The sequence below is a fragment of the Condylura cristata genome, unplaced genomic scaffold (assembly GCF_000260355.1).
Source record: "Condylura cristata isolate star-nosed mole 26May11 unplaced genomic scaffold, ConCri1.0 scaffold00012, whole genome shotgun sequence".
Classification (NCBI taxonomy): Eukaryota; Metazoa; Chordata; class Mammalia; order Eulipotyphla; family Talpidae; genus Condylura; species Condylura cristata.
In genome coordinates this window covers 16,864,587-16,872,371 of record NW_004567113.1, presented here as the reverse complement: position 1 = coordinate 16,872,371, position 7,785 = coordinate 16,864,587, and the positions used below count along the sequence as shown (strand labels likewise).

The following is a 7,785-nucleotide window of genomic DNA, read 5'->3' as shown; positions in this document are numbered from 1 at the left end:
CTTTAGACTTGTGACAGGCTTTCAGGCCTTGCTTTGGACCAACCCCTTTTGGGTTGACTTTTGCCCACAAGGGGATGGGTAACTTCAGGTGTTTGATTTAGACATTACATTCTTTGTCTTCTGTATTGTACACTCACTGTATTAAAGTCCCTTTTCATTAAAGTTTTATATGTTTTGTCTTGTTGGGGCAGATGCAGAACCCACTTAGAACAGGCAGGTTTGGGGCTTCAGGGGTGCCCCTTTCTCCATGCCCTGTAACAGTTGTGTGTAGATTAGTCTGTATTTACGTGTAGATTTGTTGTGATCATAGGAGGAGCTAAGTGCAAGTATTCCCTCTTCTGCCTTCTTGGGCTCTGCCTCCCTATATGTTACTATTATATTTGGGATTTGGTAATGTTTTACTAGGAAGTCCCCACTCCCATAGTCACTGGTCTAGGGAGAAGAATCAGGAGTTACATAAGCAACGACAAACTGTCTGAACAACAGAATTCAAATTTAAATGTAATTTTTCTTTGGATGTAAGATAGTTTGAAATAAATGACATTGTTTTTATTTTTTTTTAACTATTTTTGAGATGCCCTTGAGCACAATTTCATTATATGTGTGCTTATATGTACACACTTGTGTATAGACCACATCTTTTTTTCCATCCATCCATTTATGACTGAATGTTTTCATAGAACCTTGACAACTGAACATAATGATGCTATGTGCATGTGGGCACATACTTTTTTCTTTTTGGAATTAAGGTTTTTATTTTCTTCAGATAACACACTTAAATAGAATCCTGGATTGTATGACAGTTCCATTTTTTATTTCTGAGCAAACTCTGCAGTGTTTTCTCCAGTAACTGAAGCAATTTATATCCTCTCTAGCAGGGTGTAAGTGTTCCCTTTTCTCCACAACATTGCCAACATTTGTTATTGAGTCATAGGGCAAGTGGATACTTCTAGGGTCAGAATAGAAAAAGGAAAAAGCCTGGGAGGAATAAGGAAGACTCCAGCAATAAGGGCAACAACTTCCTCGGGGATTAATTGAACATCCCCCCAGACTAGAGGCAACAGGACTTTTTCTGGACGAGGAATCTAAGATAAGGCCTGAGATGCAAGACTTAATTCTGGGCACTGAGAATTAAGACAGAGAAATAACCACAAAGAGACTGACAGTTTTAGAATAGTTAGGGAAAGAAGATATATATTCCCTGAGGCAGGACTCCAGAGAGACTTCCTTACCCCTCCCTGGCCTGGTTCCACCTGCCTAAGAGTACCACTTTGTTTCTGTTCCTTTTCTCCTTAATAAGTTTCTTCTTTTATCTATATCTCTAAACAAATTTGCCTCTTTTGCTTGCTTGCCTGAGTGTCAGCCAAGTTACTGCTGTGACTTCATGAGAAGTCCTGGGTGTCTAGTGGCGGGGACTCAGCACTGCCCCTCAGCCTGGGATCGTTCCTCGCTGGGAGAGTAGGTCTAAGACCTCTTTATTTCTTATCTTCTTGATAATAGCCTTTCTTACTGATGTAAGATAATAGCTCTTTGTGATTTTGAGTTGCATTTACCTGATGATAAATGATATTGAGCATATTTTCACATACTTGATGGCCGTCTGTCTGTTTGTACTCTTTAGAAACACATCTAATTAGATATTTTGCCCATTTTTTCCCTTTTATTAATTAATTTTTTTTTTACATTGGTGCTCATTTTTGTACAATATTTGATTTTCACCTCAGGTGTTGTCCCCATAAATATCCCACCACTAAATCACCTGTGTACAATCACCCAGGTTCCTTGTGCTCTTCCACCCCTTTTTTGATCCTGTTTTCTCACCCTTCTTTAAGCCTCAGGTCTATAGTTGCCTACAAGTTTTGTCATTTTGGGGGACTCTTTGTTTGGCATAGTTTTCCCTATATTCTCCTATTAGTGATATTATCTGATATTTTTCTTTTTCCTTCTGACTTACTTCACAGAGCATAATCCCTTCCAGCTCCATCCACTCAAAATCAGGGAAATGCAGGTCAAAACCACATCGAGATACCACCTCATACCAGTAAGCATGGCCCACATTAAAAACAAAAACAAAAACAAAAACAAAAACAAAAAACCCGGCCCTCTCTGGTGGCGCAGCGGGTTAAAGCACTGCACTGAGAAGCTAAAGCCACTTCACATGAGTTTGATTCCCGCCTGCCCCGGAGGTGACCACATGGCGCGGCAGACCTCTCCTGACCCGCCCGCTGCTCCCCTCAGCAGTGTACTTCGTCGATCTGCCTGTTCTGCTCCCCACTCTGTCTCTGGTGAAGCCTCTCACCGCCCCTGAGCCTCTGACCTGTACACCAGTTATATATGTACAAATAAAATAAATCTTTAAAAAAAAAAAACTGACAACAAAAGCTGGTGAGAATGTGGATAAAAATTACATTATCATACATTGCTGGTGGAAATGCAAACTGCTCCAACCATTGTGGAAAGCTGTGTGGAGGACTCTCAAATTATTAAAAATGGAATTACCATCTGACCCAGCAATTCCACTAATGGGAATCTACCCAGGGACACAAAAACATTAATTCTAAAGGAAACCTCTACTCATATGTTTATTGATGCACTAGTTACAATAGCTAAGATATGGAAACAACCTAAATAACCCCAAACAGATGATTGAATCAAGAAAATGGTGTGTATATATCCACAGTGGAATACTACGCTGCCTTTCTTAAAATCAGGTTCCTTCTGCTATTTAGTTGTATGAGTTCTTTGTCTATTTTGGATATGAACCAAACACAAGATTTGAAAATATTTTCTTTTATTGAATGGTAGCTTGTCTTTTCGATTTATTGGTGGTTTCCTTTGCTGTTTATGTTTGCTTTTGGGTTCATCCAAAAAATCATTGCCAAGAATGATGTTAAGGAGTTCACTGCCTGTTTATTCTATGATATATGTGCTTCTAGGTCTTACATTTAATTTTTAATCTTTTGAGTTAATTTTTATTTATGGTGTAAGATAATAGTCTAGTTTCATTCTTTTACATGTGCTGTCCTGTTTCCCCAAAACCATTTATTGACGAGACTAGCTTTCTCCATTTTATAATTTTGCCTCCTTTGTCATAAATTAATTGATCATGTGTACATGGATTTGTTTCTGGTCTGTCTTCTATTCCACTGATCTATGTACCTGTTTTTTTATGCCAATGACATTCCTTTTTGATTATGATAGCTTTGAAATGAGGGAATGTGATGCCTCCAACTTTCTTTTTTTATTCATAGTTTTTTTTGTGGTTCCATACAAATTTGGGGATTACTTGTTCTTTTTCTGTGAAAACTGCAGGTTGAATTGTGAATTTTGATAGGGATTACACAGAATCTGTATATTGCTTTGGGTAGTACAGATATTTTAATACTAATTTTTTCAATGCATGAGCGTGTGGTATCTTTACATTTCTATATGTATTCTGTTTCTTTCATCAGTCTCTTATAGTTTTCAGTGTACAGATTCTTCACATCCTTGGCTAAATTTATTCCAAGTATTTTGTTCTTTTTGATACAGTTGTAAATGAGATTGTTTTCTTGACTTTCATTCTGATAGTTTGTTAGTGTACAGAAACTCAACAGATTTTTGTATTTACTTTGTACCCTACAACTTTTGGGATTTACTTATTAGTTCTAATAGTTGTGTGTGTGTGGAGTCTTTAGGGTTTCCTGTATATAAAATTATGGCAAATACAAATAGTGATAGTAATACTCTTCTAGAATGCATTTTCTTCCTCAATTGTTCTGACTAGAACTTTCCAATATAATTTTGAATAAAAAATGGCAGTTGTGAACATCCTTATATTATTCCTGCTATAAGACAAAAGCTTCCAGTTTTTACCACTGAGTATATTAGCTGTGGGTTTGATATAGGTGGTCTTTTTAATGTTGTGGTATGTTTCCTGTGTATCCACTTTGTTGAGAATTTTAATCATAAATGAATCTTGAGTTTTATAAAATGCTTTTTCTTCATCTATTTAAGATGATTATGATTTTTATCTTCATGTCGTTAATGTTGTATATCACATTGATTAATGAGCTTTGAATCATATCTGCACCCCTGCAATAAATCTCACTTCATCTGCGTGCATGGAACTTTTAGTATATTATTATTGTATTTGGTATGCTAATATATTGCTGACGATATTTTTTGTGTCAATGTTCAGCAGGGATATTGGCCTGTAATTTTTTTTTCGTGTTGTATCCTTGTCTAGTTTTTCTACTACACAATTCTGGTCTTTTAAGATGAGTTTAGAATCATTCACTCCTAAATTTAGAAGAGCCTGAGAGAGGCTAGTATTAGTTCTTCCTTGAATATTTGGTTGAATTTATCAGTGAAGCTATCTGGTCCTGGATCTTTGTTGGGATTTTTTTTATTACTGCTTCAATCTCCTCACTAGTAATTAGTCTATTCATATTTTTCATTTCTTCATAATTCATTCTTAAAAAGTTTTACATTTCTAGGAATCTACCCATTTCTTCTAGGTTCACCAACTTGCTGGTCTTTTTTCTTTTTTAATATAGACACTGTAAATTTCCTTTAAGTGCTGCATACACTGCATCCCATAGATTTTAGTGTATTATATTTTCATTTATCTCAAAGTACTTTCCAATTTCACTTGAGATTTCTTCTTTGACTCATTAACAATTCTGAGAAAAATCACTTAAAAATATAAGTGATCACTTCTTAGAGTAGCAAATTGTTGCATTGAACAGAAAATGTTTGAAAACTTAACCTCTTCAAAGAGATTATTAAAAATATATCAAACATTTTTCAATGACTGTATAAAACCTCTTTCTACTTCCACTAGTCTTGTTTTATAAATCCAAATTTTTTTCATAAGGATGTAATTACTTTTTCTCCTTCTAAATTGTTTAGCAGCATGCTTTTGCCTTCATAATTATTTTTTAAAGTTTCAAAATGTTACTGATGATTTTGCAGTATCTTGAAATTTTAACTATCAGCCAACTAAGGCATTTTTAACAACACTCTTTAATCCAAAACACAATGTTCCCTTTCTTTATGAAAGGAAAGAAAGTTGATTTCAGCTCTTGCTGTCCTCCCAATATTGCCTGCAAGGTAAAAAGCAATTTTGCATAGATTAAAAGTCTAAATTAGCCATTAAAAGCAGGTGTACTTGTCAAGTCATCTCAATGGATTCATTGAGAATTCAAAAGAATAATAAATCAGTGCCATCATTACATGTGCTTAGCTTGAAAAAAAATCCTTTTTCAATGAGAAAGGTAATCATTTAACAAATATGTGTTCCCATGGGAAAATAAAGTTTGACTATACCAATGAGAATGCTTAAACTTGTTAAAAAAAAAAAAGAAGAAGAAAATTCAGCACAATAAAATTCTTTGAGTGCTTACAAAAGTAAGGTATGTACAAGTTTAGTTTAACTTAGTATACAATTTTATCTAATTTTGCAGTCATGTTTTGAGACTTTAGCTATATCTTAATACTAAGGTCCAGAAGCATTGAACTACTAATTATAAAACTGGTAGGTGTGAGTAAATAATGCTTTTATTGTTTCTCCATTTTTTTCCTTTACCATAACTGTCTTGCAGAAAGGAAAAATATCAAATCATTCTAGGAGGAATGTAGAGGAACCAATTAAGGGATCAGGAAAAAAAATTAATACAACAAAACTAGAAGGCAACTGTGGATAAGAGACACTATGTGATGGAAGGGGAGGGAAAAGTATCAGGGCAGGGGAGGGAAGAGCACAAGGAACTCTGGTGATTGTTCAAGAGTGAACATCTGGTGGGAACTTTATGGGGAGTACACAGTGATGTAAAATATACAGATTTAAAAAATAAATATTTAAAAATTGTAAATAATAATATAAGTAAGTATATATCTGTCCTGAATAGTTAATTCAAAATGATATTGATAAGTGTCTCCTGATTTTGTGATAGGTGGAGATAGTGATGTGTATAAAAATGGATGAACATTCTGTAGAAATATGTATCTTGTCAAAAGACTAAACAATTTTTGTTGATAAAATTTAGCTTACACATTTAGTCTCAGTGTAAATTAGGTTTCCATCACCCCTTGTTCCCTCATCGGTTGTTCTTTTATTGCACTTATAACAATTTACTTGTGTTAGTTTGTTTAATGTTGTGTCAAATATCTGACTGTCAATATATATATTTTTACTACTATATATCCAGAACCTAGCACCATTCTGGGCATTTTAGTATGCACTATAAAAAGTGATCATTTTTCTTTTTCCTTATGACTTATTTCACTGAGCATAATCCCGTCCAGCTCCATCCATGTTGTTGTGAATACTATGAGTTTATCTTTTTTGATTGCTGACTAGTATTCCATTGTACATATATATGTATAGCACATCTTCTTGGTTTTTCTTGTATATACCAATCATCTAGTTTGGGGCATTTGGTTTGTTTCCAGGATTTACTTATTGTAAGTAGTGCTGTGACAAACATAAGGGTGCATGTATCCTTTTGAGTCAATGTTTTTGTGTCCTTTGGGTAGATCCCTAGGAGTGGGATTGCTAGGTCATATGGTTCTCCATATCTAGTAGTCTGAGGAATCTCCATACAGCTTTCTATAGTGGCTGCAACAATTTGCAATCCCACTGGCAATGTAGGACAGTTCCTTTTTCACCACATCCTTGCCAACATTTGTTGTTACTAGTTTTTTTGGTAGGTGCCTCTCTCACTGGTGTGAGATAGTATCTCATCGTGGTTTTGATTTGCATTTCCCTGATTATGAGGGATGTTGAACATTTTTTCATATGCCTGCTGGCAATTTACAATTCCTCTTTGGAGGAGTGTCTTTCAAGTTCTTTCACCAATTTCTTGACTGGATTGTTTTGTTTTTTGTTGCTTTGAGTGAGCTCTTTATATATCTTTGTGATCAGTACCTGCCTGTTGTATGAAGTACAAAGATTTTTTATCCCAGTCAGTAGGGTCTCTTTTTCTTGGTTAACTTATAGGAGGAATTTAAGAGAACCAGATAAGACGGTGGAGGGAGGGGGGAATGTATTGTTATTACAATACAAAACAAAACAATACAAGAGCAAACAGACAATTATAAACCAGAGAGATCCTGCAGGGTAGGGGGACAGAGAGGGGTCAGAAGGAGGCAGGAATGTGGAGGGCTATGGTGATGATGGGAGGAGGAAGCAAACATTGTTATAAAATGAATAATATTGTAAATAAATTTATAAATAATAAAACAAACAAACAAAATATTTAATGTTAAACATTAAATATAGAAAATGTCTAGACCTGCCCAGAAATTTAGCCTTAACTACATTCTGATGTAAGAAATGACTTAAACAAGTCACTTTCTTTCTGCTTTTCTTTTTCCATATTAGTAAACAGTAATGATACCCTACACATAACACACTGCATCTCTACAATATTTAAACTTTTTCATAGCCTTCACTTAGCAATTATTACATGCTAGGTACAATTCTAAGTATTAAGGATACAGCAATGAACCAAAAAAGGAATAATCTGTGTCCTCATGGGGCTTATATTCAAGTGAAATCTGTATTTTGTTTTTGTTCCCACCACAACCATATGGGGTGAACAGGACTGATATTATTAACATACTAATGTGGAAATAGATACTTGAAGTTAAATATTGATTCACTATTAGCTAGTGAATGTATGAGCAAGATATTGTGTATTCAATGCTTTTTTTGTCCTTCCCTAACTCATCTATTTTTTTTTTTTAGGAAAGGTAAGGTTTTATTTATTCCACTTCTTCTATAAAATATGCTATATAAAT

At 34.7% G+C, this 7,785-nt stretch overlaps 1 pseudogene; it reads right to left on the bottom strand.

The window, feature by feature from the left end:
* The window catches only part of LOC101623103, a 55,696-nt pseudogene that overhangs the window by 11,060 nt on the left and 36,851 nt on the right, over positions 1 to 7,785 (bottom strand).